The following is a 17,411-nucleotide window of genomic DNA, read 5'->3' as shown; positions in this document are numbered from 1 at the left end:
TTACCATAAGTTTCACACTGATAGCAATTATTCGTTTTATACGATGGAACATCTGTTCTATTTATTTTCTATGTCATGCTTCGGGCGTTGACTTCTAAGGCCCTAACTATTCAATCTGTTGGAACAACGCCCTAGGGTGAAGCCTAGGTTGCCCGGAATGTAGAAATGACCATAACTTTCATACTTGTTGCAATTATTCGTTTTATACGATGGAAAAACTGTTGTATGTATATTGTATTTTATGCTTCTGGCGCTGACTTCTAGGGCACTAACTATTCGATCTGGTGGAGCAACGCCCTAGAGTCAAGCCTAGGTTGCCCGGCACGTAGAAGTGACCATAACTTTCACACTGGTAGCAATTATTCGTTTTATATGATGGAAAAACTGTTGTATTTGTATTGTATTTTATGCTTCTGGCGCTGACTTCTAGGGCACTAACTATTCGATCTGGTGGAGCAGCGCCCTAGGGTGAAGCCTAGGTTGCCCGGAACGTAGAAATGACCATAACTTTTACACTGGCTGCAATTATTAGTATTATACAATGGAAAAACTGTTCTATTTATTTTGTATTTTATGCTTCGGGCGTTGACTTCTAAGGCCCTAACTGTTTGATCTGGTGCAGCATCGCCGTAGAGTGAAGCCTAGGTTGCCCGGAACGTAGAAATGACCATAACTTTCATACTGGTTGCTATTATTCGTTTTATACGATGGAAAAACTGTTATATTTATATTGTATTTAAGCTTCTGGCGTTGACTTCTGAGGCCGTTGCTATTCGATGTGGTGGAAGAACGCCATAGAGTGAAGCCTAGGTAGCCCGGATCGTAGAAATGTCCATATCTTTCACACTGTTTGCAATTTTTCGTTTTATACGATGGAAAAACTGTTTTATTTATTTTGTATTTTATGCGTCGGGCGTTGACTTCTAAGGCCCTAAATATTCGATCTGGTGGAGCAACGCCCTAGAGTGCAGCCTAGATTGCCCGGAACGTAGAAATAACCATAACTTTCACACTGGTTGCTATCATTCGTTTTATAAGATGGAAAAACTGTTGTATTTATATTGTATTTTATGCTTCTGGCGTTCACTTCTTAGGCCCTAACTATTCGATCTGGTGGAACAACGGCCACGGGTGAAGCCTAGGTTGCCCGGAACGTAGAAATGACCATAACTTTTACACTGGTAGCAATTATTCGTTTTATACAATGGAAAAACTGTTCTATTTATTTTGTATTTAATGCTTCGGGCGTTGACTTCTAAGGCCCTAACTGTTTGATCTGGTGGAGCAACGCCCTAGAGTGAAGCCTAGGTTGCTTGGAACGTAGAAATGACCATCCCTTTCACACGGGTTGCAATTATTCCTGTTATAGGATGGAAAGACTGTTGTATTTTTATTGTATTTTATACTTCAGGCGTTGACTTCTGAGGCCGTAGCTATCCGATGTGGTGGAAGAACGCCCTAGAGTGAAGCCTAGGTTGCCCGGAACGCAGAAATGACCATAACTTTCACACTGGTGGCTATTATTCGTTTTATACGATGGAAAAGCCGTTACATTTATATTGTATTTTATGCTTCTGGCGTTCACTTCTGAGGCCGTTACTATTCGATGTGGTGGAAGAACGGCATAGAGTGAAGCCTAGGTAGCCGGAACGTAGAAATGTCCATATCTTTCACACAGTTTGCAATTATTCATTTTATACGATGGAAACGCTGTTGTATTATTATTGCATTTTATGCTTCGGGCGTTGACTTCTAAGGCCCTAACTATTCAATCTGTTGGAGCAACGGCCTAGGCTGAAGCCTAGGTTGCCCGGAACGTAGAAATGACCATAACTTTCACACTGGTTGCAATTATTTGTTTTATACGATGGAAAAGCTGTTGTATTTATATTGTATTTTATGCTTCGGGCGTTGACTTCTAAGGCCCTAACTAGTCGATCTAGTGGAACAACGCCCTAGAGTGCAGCCTAGGTTGCCTGGAACGTAGAAATGACCATAACTTTCACACTGGTTGCAATTATTCGTTTTATAAGATGGAAAAGCTGTTGTATTTATATCGTATTTTATGCTTCTGGCGTTGACTTCTTAGGCCCTAACTATTCCATCTGGTGGAACAACGCCCTAGGGTGAAGTCTAGGTTGCCCGGAAAGTAGAAATCACCATAACTTTCACACTGGTAGCAATTATTCGTTTTATACGATGGAAAAACTGTTCTAGTTATTTTATATTTTATTCTTCGGGCGTTGACTACTAAGGCCCTAACTATTCGATCTGGTAGAGCAACGCCCTAGAGTGAAGCCTAGATTGCCCGGTACGTAGAAATGACCATAAGTTTCATACTGGCTGCTATTATTCGTTTTATACGATGTAAAATCTGTTGTATCTATATTGTATTTTATGCTTCTGGCGTTCACTTCTTTGGCCCTAACTCTTCCATCTGGTGGAACAACGCCCTAGGGTGAAGCCAAGGTTGCCCGGAACGTTGAAATGACCATAACTTTCAAACTGGCAGCAATTATTCGTTTTATACAATGGAAAAACCGTTCTATTTATTTTGTATTTTATGCTTCTAGCGTTGACATCTAAGGCCGTAGCTATTCGATGTGGTCGAGCAACGCCCTAGAGTGAAGCCTAGGTTGCCCGGAACGTAGAAATGACCATTACTTTCACACTGCTTGCTATTATTCACTTTATACGCTGGAAAAGGTGTTGTATTTATATTGTATTATATGCTTCTGGCGTTGACATCTAAGGCCGTAGCTAGTAGATGTGGTGGTGTAACGCCCTAGAGTGACGCCTAGGTTGCCTGGAACGTAGAAATGACCATTACTTTCACAATGTTTCCAATTATTCATTTTATACGATAGAAAAACTGTTGTACTCATATTGTATTTTATTCTTATGGCGTTGAATTCTAAGTCCCTAGCTATACGATCTGGTGGAGCAACGCCCTTGTGTGAAACCGAGGTTGCCCGGAACGTAGAAATTACCATAAGTTTCACACTGATAGCAATTATTCGTTTTATACGATGGAACATCTGTTCTATTTATTTTCTATGTCATGCTTCGGGCGTTGACTTCTAAGGCCCTAACTATTCAATCTGTTGGAACAACGCCCTAGGGTGAAGCCTAGGTTGCCCGGAATGTAGAAATGACCATAACTTTCATACTTGTTGCAATTATTCGTTTTATACGATGGAAAAACTGTTGTATGTATATTGTATTTTATGCTTCTGGCGCTGACTTCTAGGGCACTAACTATTCGATCTGGTGGAGCAACGCCCTAGAGTCAAGCCTAGGTTGCCCGGCACGTAGAAGTGACCATAACTTTCACACTGGTAGCAATTATTCGTTTTATATGATGGAAAAACTGTTGTATTTGTATTGTATTTTATGCTTCTGGCGCTGACTTCTAGGGCACTAACTATTCGATCTGGTGGAGCAGCGCCCTAGGGTGAAGCCTAGGTTGCCCGGAACGTAGAAATGACCATAACTTTTACACTGGCTGCAATTATTAGTATTATACAATGGAAAAACTGTTCTATTTATTTTGTATTTTATGCTTCGGGCGTTGACTTCTAAGGCCCTAACTGTTTGATCTGGAGCAGCATCGCCGTAGAGTGAAGCCTAGGTTGCCCGGAACGTAGAAATGACCATAACTTTCATACTGGTTGCTATTATTCGTTTTATACGATGGAAAAACTGTTATATTTATATTGTATTTAAGCTTCTGGCGTTGACTTCTGAGGCCGTTGCTATTCGATGTGGTGGAAGAACGCCATAGAGTGAAGCCTAGGTAGCCCGGATCGTAGAAATGTCCATATCTTTCACACTGTTTGCAATTTTTCGTTTTATACGATGGAAAAACTGTTTTATTTATTTTGTATTTTATGCGTCGGGCGTTGACTTCTAAGGCCCTAAATATTCGATCTGGTGGAGCAACGCCCTAGAGTGCAGCCTAGATTGCCCGGAACGTAGAAATAACCATAACTTTCACACTGGTTGCTATCATTCGTTTTATAAGATGGAAAAACTGTTGTATTTATATTGTATTTTATGCTTCTGGCGTTCACTTCTTAGGCCCTAACTATTCGATCTGGTGGAACAACGGCCACGGGTGAAGCCTAGGTTGCCCGGAACGTAGAAATGACCATAACTTTTACACTGGTAGCAATTATTCGTTTTATACAATGGAAAAACTGTTCTATTTATTTTGTATTTAATGCTTCGGGCGTTGACTTCTAAGGCCCTAACTGTTTGATCTGGTGGAGCAACGCCCTAGAGTGAAGCCTAGGTTGCTTGGAACGTAGAAATGACCATCCCTTTCACACGGGTTGCAATTATTCCTGTTATAGGATGGAAAGACTGTTGTATTTTTATTGTATTTTATACTTCAGGCGTTGACTTCTGAGGCCGTAGCTATCCGATGTGGTGGAAGAACGCCCTAGAGTGAAGCCTAGGTTGCCCGGAACGCAGAAATGACCATAACTTTCACACTGGTGGCTATTATTCGTTTTATACGATGGAAAAGCCGTTACATTTATATTGTATTTTATGCTTCTGGCGTTCACTTCTGAGGCCGTTACTATTCGATGTGGTGGAAGAACGGCATAGAGTGAAGCCTAGGTAGCCGGAACGTAGAAATGTCCATATCTTTCACACAGTTTGCAATTATTCATTTTATACGATGGAAACGCTGTTGTATTATTATTGCATTTTATGCTTCGGGCGTTGACTTCTAAGGCCCTAACTATTCAATCTGTTGGAGCAACGGCCTAGGCTGAAGCCTAGGTTGCCCGGAACGTAGAAATGACCATAACTTTCACACTGGTTGCAATTATTTGTTTTATACGATGGAAAAGCTGTTGTATTTATATTGTATTTTATGCTTCGGGCGTTGACTTCTAAGGCCCTAACTAGTCGATCTAGTGGAACAACGCCCTAGAGTGCAGCCTAGGTTGCCTGGAACGTAGAAATGACCATAACTTTCACACTGGTTGCAATTATTCGTTTTATAAGATGGAAAAGCTGTTGTATTTATATCGTATTTTATGCTTCTGGCGTTGACTTCTTAGGCCCTAACTATTCCATCTGGTGGAACAACGCCCTAGGGTGAAGTCTAGGTTGCCCGGAAAGTAGAAATCACCATAACTTTCACACTGGTAGCAATTATTCGTTTTATACGATGGAAAAACTGTTCTAGTTATTTTATATTTTATTCTTCGGGCGTTGACTACTAAGGCCCTAACTATTCGATCTGGTAGAGCAACGCCCTAGAGTGAAGCCTAGATTGCCCGGTACGTAGAAATGACCATAAGTTTCATACTGGCTGCTATTATTCGTTTTATACGATGTAAAATCTGTTGTATCTATATTGTATTTTATGCTTCTGGCGTTCACTTCTTTGGCCCTAACTCTTCCATCTGGTGGAACAACGCCCTAGGGTGAAGCCAAGGTTGCCCGGAACGTTGAAATGACCATAACTTTCAAACTGGCAGCAATTATTCGTTTTATACAATGGAAAAACCGTTCTATTTATTTTGTATTTTATGCTTCTAGCGTTGACATCTAAGGCCGTAGCTATTCGATGTGGTCGAGCAACGCCCTAGAGTGAAGCCTAGGTTGCCCGGAACGTAGAAATGACCATTACTTTCACACTGCTTGCTATTATTCACTTTATACGCTGGAAAAGGTGTTGTATTTATATTGTATTATATGCTTCTGGCGTTGACATCTAAGGCCGTAGCTAGTAGATGTGGTGGTGTAACGCCCTAGAGTGACGCCTAGGTTGCCTGGAACGTAGAAATGACCATTACTTTCACAATGTTTCCAATTATTCATTTTATACGATAGAAAAACTGTTGTACTCATATTGTATTTTATTCTTATGGCGTTGAATTCTAAGTCCCTAGCTATACGATCTGGTGGAGCAACGCCCTTGTGTGAAACCGAGGTTGCCCGGAACGTAGAAATTACCATAAGTTTCACACTGATAGCAATTATTCGTTTTATACGATGGAACATCTGTTCTATTTATTTTCTATGTCATGCTTCGGGCGTTGACTTCTAAGGCCCTAACTATTCAATCTGTTGGAACAACGCCCTAGGGTGAAGCCTAGGTTGCCCGGAATGTAGAAATGACCATAACTTTCATACTTGTTGCAATTATTCGTTTTATACGATGGAAAAACTGTTGTATGTATATTGTATTTTATGCTTCTGGCGCTGACTTCTAGGGCACTAACTATTCGATCTGGTGGAGCAACGCCCTAGAGTCAAGCCTAGGTTGCCCGGCACGTAGAAGTGACCATAACTTTCACACTGGTAGCAATTATTCGTTTTATATGATGGAAAAACTGTTGTATTTGTATTGTATTTTATGCTTCTGGCGCTGACTTCTAGGGCACTAACTATTCGATCTGGTGGAGCAGCGCCCTCGGGTGAAGCCTAGGTTGCCCGGAACGTAGAAATGACCATAACTTTCACACTGGTTGCTATTATTAGTATTATACAATGGAAAAACTGTTCTATTTATTTTGTATTTTATGCTTCGGGCGTTGACTTCTAAGGCCCTAACTATTCGATCTGGTTTAGCAACACCCTAGGGTGAAGCCAAGCTTGCTCGGAACGTAGGACATACCATTACCTTCACGCTGGTTGCAATTATTCCTGTTATACGATGGTAAAACTGTTGCATCTTTATTGTATTTTATGCTTCTGGCGTTGACTTCTAAGGCCCTATCTATTCGATCTGGTGGACCAACGCCCCAGAGTGAAGCCTAGGTTGCCCGGAACGTAGAAATGACCATAACTTTCACACTGGTTGCAATTACTCTTTTTATACGACGGAAAACCTGTGGTATTTATACCGTATTTTATGTTTCTGGCGTTGGCTTCTTAGGCCCTAACTATTCGATCTGGTGGAGCAACGCCCTAGAGTGAAACCTAGTTTGCCCGGAACGTAGAACTGACCATTACTTTCATACTGGTTGCAATTATTCCTGTTATACGATGGAAAAACTGCTGCATCTTTATTGTATTTTATGCTTCTGGCGTTGACTTCTGAGTCCCTAACTATTCGATCTGGTGGAGCAACGCACTAGTGTCAAGCCTAGGTTGCTCGGAATGTAGAAATGTCCATAACTTTCACACTGGTTGCAGTTATTCGTTTTATACGATGGAAAAGCTGTTGTATTTTTATTGCATTTTATGCTTCGGGCGTTGACTTCTAAGGCCCTAACTATTCTATCTGTTGGAGCAACGCCCTAGGGGGAAGCCTAGGCTGCCCTGAAAGTAGAAATGACCATAACTTTCATACTGGCTGCTATTATTCGTTTTATACGATGTAAAATCTGTTGTATCTATATTGTATTTTATGCTTCTGGCGTTCACTTCTTTGGCCCTAACTCTTCCATCTGGTGGAACAACGCCCTAGGGTGAAGCCAAGGTTGCCCGGAACGTTGAAATGACCATAACTTTCAAACTGGTACCAATTATTCGTTTTATACGATGGAAAAACTGTTCTAGTTATTTTGTATTTTATGCTTCTAGCGTTCACTTCTTAGGCCCTAACTATCCGATCTGGTGGTACAACGCCCTAGGGTGAAGCCTAGGTTGCGCGGAACGTAGAAATAACCATAACTTTTACACTGGCAGCAATTATTCGTTTTATACAATGGAAAAACCGTTCTATTTATTTTGTATTTTATGCTTCTAGCGTTGACATCTAAGGCCGTAGCTATTCGATGTGGTCGAGCAACGCCCTAGAGTGAAGCCTAGGTTGCCCGGAACGTAGAAATGACCATTACTTTCACACTGTTTGCTATTATTCACTTTATACGCTGGAAAAGGTGTTGTATTTATATTGCATTATATGCTTCTGGCGTTGACTTCTAAGGCCGTAGCTATTAGATGTGGTGGTGTAACGCCCTAGAGTGACGCCTAGGTTGCCTGGAACGTAGAAATGACCATTACTTTCACTATGTTTCCAATTATTCATTTTATACGATAGAAAAACTGTTGTACTCATATTGTATTTTATTCTTATGGCGTTGAATTCTAAGTCCCTAGCTATACGATCTGGTGGAGCAACGCCCTAGAGTGAAGCCTAGGTTGCCCGGAACGTAGAAATTACCATAAGTTTCACACTGATAGCAATTATTCGTTTTATACGATGGAACATCTGTTCTATTTATTTTCTATGTCATGCTTCGGGCGTTGACTTCTAAGGCCCTAACTATTCAATCTGTTGGAACAACGCCCTAGGGTGAAGCCTAGGCTGCCCGGAATGTAGAAATGACCATAACTTTCATACTTGTTGCAATTATTCGCTTTATACGATGGAAAAACTGTTGTATTTATATTGTATTTTATGCTTCTGGCGCTGACTTCTAGGGCACTAACTATTCGATCTGGTGGAACAACGCCCTAGAGTCAAGCCTAGGTTGCCCGGCACGTAGAAGTGACCATAACTTTCACACTGGTAGCAATTATTCGTTTTATACAATGGAAAAACTGTTCTATTTATTTTGTAGTTTATGCTTCGGGCGTTGACTTCTAAGGCCCTAACTATTCGATCTGGTGGTGCAACGCCCTAGAGTGAGGCCTAGGTTGCCCGGAACGTAGAAATGACCATAACTTTCACACTGGTTGCTATTATTAGTATTATACAATGGAAAAACTGTTCTATTTATTTTGTATTTTATGCTTCGGGCGTTGACTTCTAAGGCCCTAACTATTCGATCTGGTTTAGCAACACCCTAGGGTGAAGCCAAGCTTGCTCGGAACGTAGGACATACCATTACCTTCACGCTGGTTGCAATTATTCCTGTTATACGATGGAAAAACTGTTGCATCTTTATTGTATTTTATGCTTCTGGCGTTGACTTCTAAGGCCCTATCTATTCGATCTGGTGGAGCAACGCCCCAGAGTGAAGCCTAGGTTGCCCGGAACGTAGAAATGACCATAACTTTCACACTGGTTGCAATTACTCTTTTTATACGACGGAAAACCAGTGGTATTTATATCGTATTTTATGTTTCTGGCGTTGACTTCTTAGGCCCTAACTATTCGATCTGGTGGAGCAACGCCCTAGAGTGAAACCTAGTTTGCCCGGAACGTAGAACTGACCATTACTTTCATACTGGTTGCAATTATTCCTGTTATACGATGGAAAAACTGCTGCATCTTTATTGTATTTTATGCTTCTGGCGTTGACTTCTGTGTCCCTAACTATTCGATCTGGTGGAGCAACGCACTAGAGTCAAGCCTAGGTTGCTCGGAATGTAGAAATGTCCATAACTTTCACACTGGTTGCAGTTATTCGTTTTATACGATGGAAAAGCTGTTGTATTTTTATTGCATTTTATGCTTCGGGCGTTGACTTCTAAGGCCCTAACTATTCTATCTGTTGGAGCAACGCCCTAGGGGGAAGCCTAGGCTGCCCTGAAAGTAGAAATGACCATAACTTTCATACTGGCTGCTATTACTCGTTTTATACGATGTAAAATCTGTTGTATCTATATTGTATTTTATGCTTCTGGCGTTCACTGCTTTGGCCCTAACTCTTCCATCTGGTGGAACAACGCCCTAGGGTGAAGCCTAGGTTGCCCGGAACGTAGAAATCACCATAACTTTCACACTGGTAGCAATTATTCGTTTTATACAATTGAAAAACTGTTCTATTTATTTTGTATTTTTTGCTTCGGGCGTTGACTTCTAAGGCCCTAACTATTCGATCTGGTGGAGCAACGCCCTAGAGTGAAGCCTAGGTTGCCCGGAACGTAGAAATGACCAGAACTTTCACACTGGTTGCTATTATTCGTTTTATACGATGGAAAAACTGTTATATTTATATTGTATTTTATGTTTGTGGCGTTGACTTCTTAGGCCCTAACTTCTCGATCTGGTGGAACAACGCCCTAGAGTGAAGCCTAGGTTGCCCGGAACGTAGAAATCACCATAACTTTCACACTGGTAGCAATTATTCGTTTTATACAATAGAAAAACTGTTCTATTTAGTTTGTATTTTTTGCTTCGGGCGTTGACTTCTAAGGCCCTAACTATTCGATCTGGTGGAGCAACGCCCTAGAGTGAAGCCTAGGTTGCCCGGAACGTAGAAATGACCAGAACTTTCACACTGGTTGCTATTATTCGTTTTATACGATGGAAAAACTGTTATATTTATATTGTATTTTATGATTCTGGCGTTGACTTCTTAGGCCCTAAATTCTCGATCTGGTGGAACAACGCCCTAGAGTGAAGCCTAGGTTGCACGGAACGTAGAAGTGAACATAACATTCACACTGGTAGCAATTATTCGTTTTTTACAATGGAAAAACTGTTCTATTTATTTTGTATTTTATACTTCGGGCGTTGACTTCTATGGCCCTACCTATTCGATCTGGTGCAGCAACACCATACAGTCAAGCCTAGGTTGCCCGGAACGTAGAAATGAAAATAACATTCACAACGGTTGCAATTATTCATGCTATACGATGGAAAAACTGTTGCATTTTTATTGCACTTTAAGCTTCTAGCGTTGACTTCTAAGGCCGTAGCTATTAGATGTGGTGGAGTAACGCCCTAGAGTGACCCCTAGTTTGCCTGGAACGTAGAAATGACCATTACTTTCACAATGTTTCCAATTATTCATTTTATACGATGGAAAAACTGTTGTACTCATATTGTATTTTATTCTTATGGCGTTGAATTCTAAGTCCCTAGCTATGCGATCTGGTGGAGCGACGCCCTAGTGTGAAACCGAGGTTGCCCGGAACGTAGAAATTACCATAACTTTCACACTGATAGCAATTATTCGTTTTATACGATGGAACAACTGTTCTATTTATTTTGTATTTCATGCTTCGGGCGTTGACTTCTAAGGCCCTAACTATTAAAATCTGATGGAACAACGCCCTAGGGTGAAGCCTAGGTTGCCCGGAAAGTAGAAATGACCATAACTATCATACTTGTTGCAATTATTCGTTTTATACGATGGAAAAACTGTTGTATTTATATTGTATTTTATGCTTCTGGCGCTCACTTCTTAGGCCCTAACTATTCTATCTGTTGGAGCAACGCCCTAGGGGGAAGCCTAGGCTGCCCTGAAAGTAGAAATGACCATAACTTTAATACTGGCTGCTATTATTCGTTTTATACGATGTAAAATCTGTTGTATCTATATTGTATTTTATGCTTCGGGCGTTGACTTCTAAGGCCCTAACTATTCAATCTGTTGGAACAACGCCCTAGGGTGAAGCCTAGGTTGCCCGGAATGTAGAAATGACCATAACTTTCATACTTGTTGCAATTATTCGTTTTATACGATGGAAAAACTGTTGTATTTATATTGTATTTTATGCTTCTGGCGCTGACTTCTAGGGCACTAACTATTCGATCTGGTGGAGCAACGCCCTAGAGTCAAGCCTAGGTTGCCCGGCACGTAGAAGTGACCATAACTTTCACACTGGTAGCAATTATTCGTTTTATATGATGGAAAAACTGTTGTATTTGTATTGTATTTTATGCTTCTGGCGCTGACTTCTAGGGCACTAACTATTCGATCTGGTGGAGCAGCGCCCTAGGGTGAAGCCTAGGTTGCCCGGAACGTAGAAATGACCATAACTTTCACACTGGTTGCTATTATTAGTATTATACAATGGAAAAACTGTTCTATTTATTTTGTATTTTATGCTTCGGGCGTTGACTTCTAAGGCCCTAACTATTCGATCTGGTTTAGCAACACCCTAGAGTGAAGCCAAGCTTGCTCGGAACGTAGGAAATACCATTACCTTCACGCTGGTTGCAATTATTCCTGTTATACGATGGAAAAACTGTTGCAACTTTATTGTATTTTATGCTTCTGGCGTTGACTTCTAAGGCCCTATCTATTCGATCTGGTGGAGCAACGCCCCAGAGTGAAGCCTAGGTTGCCCGGAACGTAGAAATGACCATAACTTTCACACTGGTTGCAATTACTCTTTTTATACGACGGAAAACCTGTGGTATTTATACCGTATTTTATGTTTCTGGCGTTGACTTCTTAGGCCCTAACTATTCGATCTGGTGGAGCAACGCCCTAGAGTGAAACCTAGTTTGCCCGGAACGTAGAACTGACCATTACTTTCATACTGGTTGCAATTATTCCTGTTATACGATGGAAAAACTGCTGCATCTTTATTGTATTTTATGCTTCTGGCGTTGACTTCTGAGTCCCTAACTATTCGATCTGGTGGAGCAACGCACTAGAGTCAAGCCTAGGTTGCTCGGAATGTAGAAATGTCCATAACTTTCACACTGTTTGCAGTTATTCGTTTTATACGATGGAAAAGCTGTTGTATTTTTATTGCATTTTATGCTTCGGGCGTTGACTTCTAAGGCCCTAACTATTCTATCTGTTGGAGCAACGCCCTAGGGGGAAGCCTAGGCTGCCCTGAAAGTAGAAATGACCATAACTTTCATACTGGCTGCTATTATTCGTTGTATACGATGTAAAATCTGTTGTATCTATATTGTATTTTATGCTTCTGGCGTTCACTTCTTTGGCCCTAACTCTTCCATCTGGTGGAACAACGCCCTAGGGTGAAGCCAAGGTTGCCCGGAACGTTGAAATGACCATAACTTTCAAACTGGTAGCAATTATTCGTTTTATACGATGGAAAAACTGTTCTAGTTATTTTGTATTTTATGCTTCTAGCGTTCACTTCTTAGGCCCTAACTATCCGATCTGGTGGTACAACGCCCTAGGGTGAAGCCTAGGTTGCGCGGAACGTAGAAATAACCATAACTTTTACACTGGCAGCAATTATTCGTTTTATACAATGGAAAAACCGTTCTACTTATTTTGTATTTTATGCTTCTAGCGTTGACATCTAAGGCCGTAGCTATTCGATGTGGTCGAGCAACGCCCTAGAGTGAAGCCTAGGTTGCCCGGAACGTAGAAATGACCATTACTTTCACACTGTTTGCTATTATTCACTTTATACGCTGGAAAAGGTGTTGTATTTATATTGTATTATATGCTTCTGGCGTTGACTTCTAAGGCCGTAGCTATTAGATGTGGTGGTGTAACGCCCTAGAGTGACGCCTAGGTTGCCTGGAACGTAGAAATGACCATTACTTTCACAATGTTTCCAATTATTCATTTTATACGATAGAAAAACTGTTGTACTCATATTGTATTTTATTCTTATGGCGTTGAATTCTAAGTCCCTAGCTATACGATCTGGTGGAGCAACGCCCTAGAGTGAAACCGAGGTTGCCCGGAACGTAGAAATTACCATAAGTTTCACACTGATAGCAATTATTCGTTTTATACGATGGAACATCTGTTCTATTTATTTTCTATGTCATGCTTCGGGCGTTGACTTCTAAGGCCCTAACTATTCAATCTGTTGGAACAACGCCCTAGGGTGAAGCCTAGGCTGCCCGGAATGTAGAAATGACCATAACTTTCATACTTGTTGCAATTATTCGTTTTATACGATGAAAAAACTGTTGTATTTATATTGTATTTTATGCTTCTGGCGCTGACTTCTAGGGCACTAACTATTCGATCTGGTGGAGCAACGCCCTAGAGTCAAGCCTAGGTTGCCCGGCACGTAGAAGTGACCATAACTTTCACACTGGTAGCAATTATTCGTTTTATACAATGGAAAAACTGTTCTATTTATTTTGTAGTTTATGCTTCGGGCGTTGACTTCTAAGGCCCTAACTATTCGATCTGGTGGTGCAACGCCCTAGGGTGAAGCCTAGGTTGCCCGGAACGTAGAAATCACCATAACTTTCACACTGGTAGCAATTATTCGTTTTATACAATTGAAAAACTGTTCTATTTATTTTGTATTTTTTGCTTCGGGCGTTGACTTCTAAGGCCCTAACTATTCGATCTGGTGGAGCAACGCCCTAGAGTGAAGCCTAGGTTGCCCGGAACGTAGAAATGACCAGAACTTTCACACTGGTTGCTATTATTCGTTTTATATGATGGAAAAACTGTTATATTTATATTGTATTTTATGATTGTGGCGTTGACTTCTTAGGCCCTAACTTCTCGATCTGGTGGAACAACGCCCTAGAGTGAAGCCTAGGTTGCCCGGAACGTAGAAATCACCATAACTTTCACACTGGTAGCAATTATTCGTTTTATACAATGGAAAAACTGTTCTATTTAGTTTGTATTTTTTGCTTCGGGCGTTGACTTCTAAGGCCCTAACTATTCGATCTGGTGCAGCAACGCCCTAGAGTGAAGCCTAGGTTGCCCGGAACGTAGAAATGACCAGAACTTTCACACTGGTTGCTATTATTCGTTTTATACGATGGAAAAACTGTTATATTTATATTGTATTTTATGATTCTGGCGTTGACTTCTTAGGCCCTAAATTCTCGATCTGGTGGAACAACGCCCTAGAGTGAAGCCTAGGTTGCCCGGAACGTAGAAGTGAACATAACATTCACACTGGTAGCAATTATTCGTTTTTTACAATGGAAAAACTGTTCTATTTATTTTGTATTTTATACTTCGGGCGTTGACTTCTATGGCCCTACCTATTCGATCTGGTGGAGCAACACCATACAGTCAAGCCTAGGTTGCCCGGAACGTAGAAATGAAAATAACATTCACAACGGTTGCAATTATTCATGCTATACGATGGAAAAACTGTTGCATTTTTATTGCACTTTAAGCTTCTAGCGTTTACTTCTAAGGCCGTAGCTATTAGATGTGGTGGAGTAACGCCCTAGAGTGACCCCTAGTTTGCCTGGAACGTAGAAATGACCATTACTTTCACAATGTTTCCAATTATTCATTTTATACGATGGAAAAACTGTTGTACTCATATTGTATTTTATTCTTATGGCGTTGAATTCTAAGTCCCTAGCTATGCGATCTGGTGGAGCGACGCCCTAGTGTGAAACCGAGGTTGCCCGGAACGTAGAAATTACCATAACTTTCACACTGATAGCAATTATTCGTTTTATACGATGGAACAACTGTTCTATTTATTTTGTATTTCATGCTTCGGGCGTTGACTTCTAAGGCCCTAACTATTAAAATCTGATGGAACAACGCCCTAGGGTGAAGCCTAGGTTGCCCGGAAAGTAGAAATGACCATAACTATCATACTTGTTGCAATTATTCGCTTTATACGATGGAAAAACTGTTGTATTTATATTGTATTTTATGCTTCTGGCGCTGACTTCTAGGGCACTAACTATTCGACCTGGTGGAGCAGCGCCCTAGGGTGAAGCCTAGGTTGCCCGGAACGTAGAAATGACCATAACTTTCACACTGCTTGCTATTATTTGTTCTATACGATGGAAAATCTGTTATATTTATATTGTACCTTATGCTTCTGGCGTTGACTTCTTAGGGCCTAACAATTCGATCTGGTGGAACAACGCCCTAGAGTGAAGCCTAGGTTGCCCGGAACGTAGAAATGACCATCACTTTCAAACTGGTTGCAATTATTCCTGGTATATGATGGAACAACTGTTGTATTTATATTGTATTTTATGCTTCTGGCGCTCACTTCTTAGGCCCTAACTATTCGATCTGGTGGAACAACGGCGTAGGGTGAAGCCTAGGTTGCCCGGAACGTAGAAATGACAATCACTTTCACACTGGTTGCAATTATTCGTTTTATACGATGGAAAAACTGTTGCAACTTTATCGTATTTTATGCTTCTGGCGTTGACTTCTTAGGCCGTAACTATTCGACCTGGTGGAGCAACGCCCTGGAGTGAAACCTAGGTTGCCCGGATCGTAGAAATGTCCATATCTTTCACACTGCTTGCAATTTTTCGTTGTATACGATGGAAAAACTGTTTTATTTATTTTGTATTTTATGCTTCCGGCGTTGACTTCTAAGGCCCTAACTATTGGATCTAGTGGAGCAACGCCCTAGAGTGCAGCCTAGGTTGCCCGGAACGTAGAAATGACCATAACATTCACACTGGTTGCTATTATTCGTTTTATACGTTGGAAAAACTGTTATATTTATTTTGTATTTTATGCTTCTGGCGTTCAGTTCTTAGGCCCTAACTATTCGATCTGGTGGCACAACGACCTGGGGTGAAGCCTATGTTGCCCGGAACATAGAAATGACCATAACTTTCACACTGGTTGCTATTATTCGTTTTATATGATGGAAAAACTGTTGAATTTATATTGTATTTTATGCTGCCGGCGTTCAGTTCTTAGGCCCTAACTATTCGATCTGGTGGCACAACGACCTGGGGTGAAGCCTATGTTGCCCGGAACATAGAAATGACCATAACTTTCACACTGGTTGCTATTATTCGTTTTATACAATGGAAAAACTGTTGTATTTATATTGTATTTTATGCTTCTGGCGTTGACTTCTTAGGCCCTAACTTCTCGATCTGGTGGAGCAACGCCCTAGAGTGAAGCCTAGGTTGCCCGAAACGTAGAAATGAACATAACATTCACACTGGTAGCAATTATTCGTTTTTTACAATGGAAAAACTGTTCTATTTATTTTGTATTTTATGCTTCGGGCGTTGACTTCTATGGCCCTACCTATTCGATCTGGTGGAGCAATACCATACAGTCAAGCCTAGGTTGCCCGGAACGTAGAAATGAAAATAACATTCACACCGGTTGCAATTATTCATGCTATACGATGGAAAAACTGTTGCATTTTTATTGTATTTTATGCTTCTAGCGTTGACTTCTAAGGCCGTAGCTATTCGATGTGGTCGAGCAACGCCCTAGAGTGAAGCCTAGGTTGTTTCGGAACGTAGAAATGACCATTACTTTCACACTGTTTGCTATTATTCATTTTATACGCTGGAAAAGGTGTTGTATTTATATTGTATTATATGCTTCTGGCGTTGACTTCTAAGGCCGTAGCTATTAGATGTGGTGGAGTAACGTCCTAGAGTGACGCCTAGGTTGCCTGGAACGTAGAAATGACCATTACTTTCACAATGCTTCCAATTATACATTTTATACGACAGAAAGACTGTTGTACTCATATTGTATTTTATTCTTATGGCGTTGAATTCTATGTCCCTAGCTATACGATCTGGTGGAGCAACGCCCTAGAGTGAAACCGAGGTTGCCCGGAACGTAGAAATTACCATAAGTTTCACACTGATAGCAATTATTCGTTTTATACGATGGAACATCTGTTCTATTTATTTTGTATTTCATGCTTCGGGCGTTGACTTCAAAGGCCCTAACTATTCAATCTGTTGGAACAACGCCCTAGGGTGAAGCCTAGGTTGCCCGGAATGTAGAAATGACCATAACTTTCATACTTGTTGCAATTATTCGTTTTATACGATGGAAAAACTGTTGTATTTATATTGTATTTTATGCTTCTGGGGCTGACTTCTAGGGCACTATCTATTCGATCTGGTGGAGCAACGCCCTAGAGTGAAGCCTAGG

This window comes from Calliopsis andreniformis, unplaced genomic scaffold (assembly GCF_051401765.1).
Source record: "Calliopsis andreniformis isolate RMS-2024a unplaced genomic scaffold, iyCalAndr_principal scaffold0018, whole genome shotgun sequence".
Classification (NCBI taxonomy): domain Eukaryota; kingdom Metazoa; phylum Arthropoda; class Insecta; order Hymenoptera; family Andrenidae; genus Calliopsis; species Calliopsis andreniformis.
The sequence above is the reverse complement of the archived record's forward strand: the minus strand, read 5'-3'. Positions refer to the sequence as shown.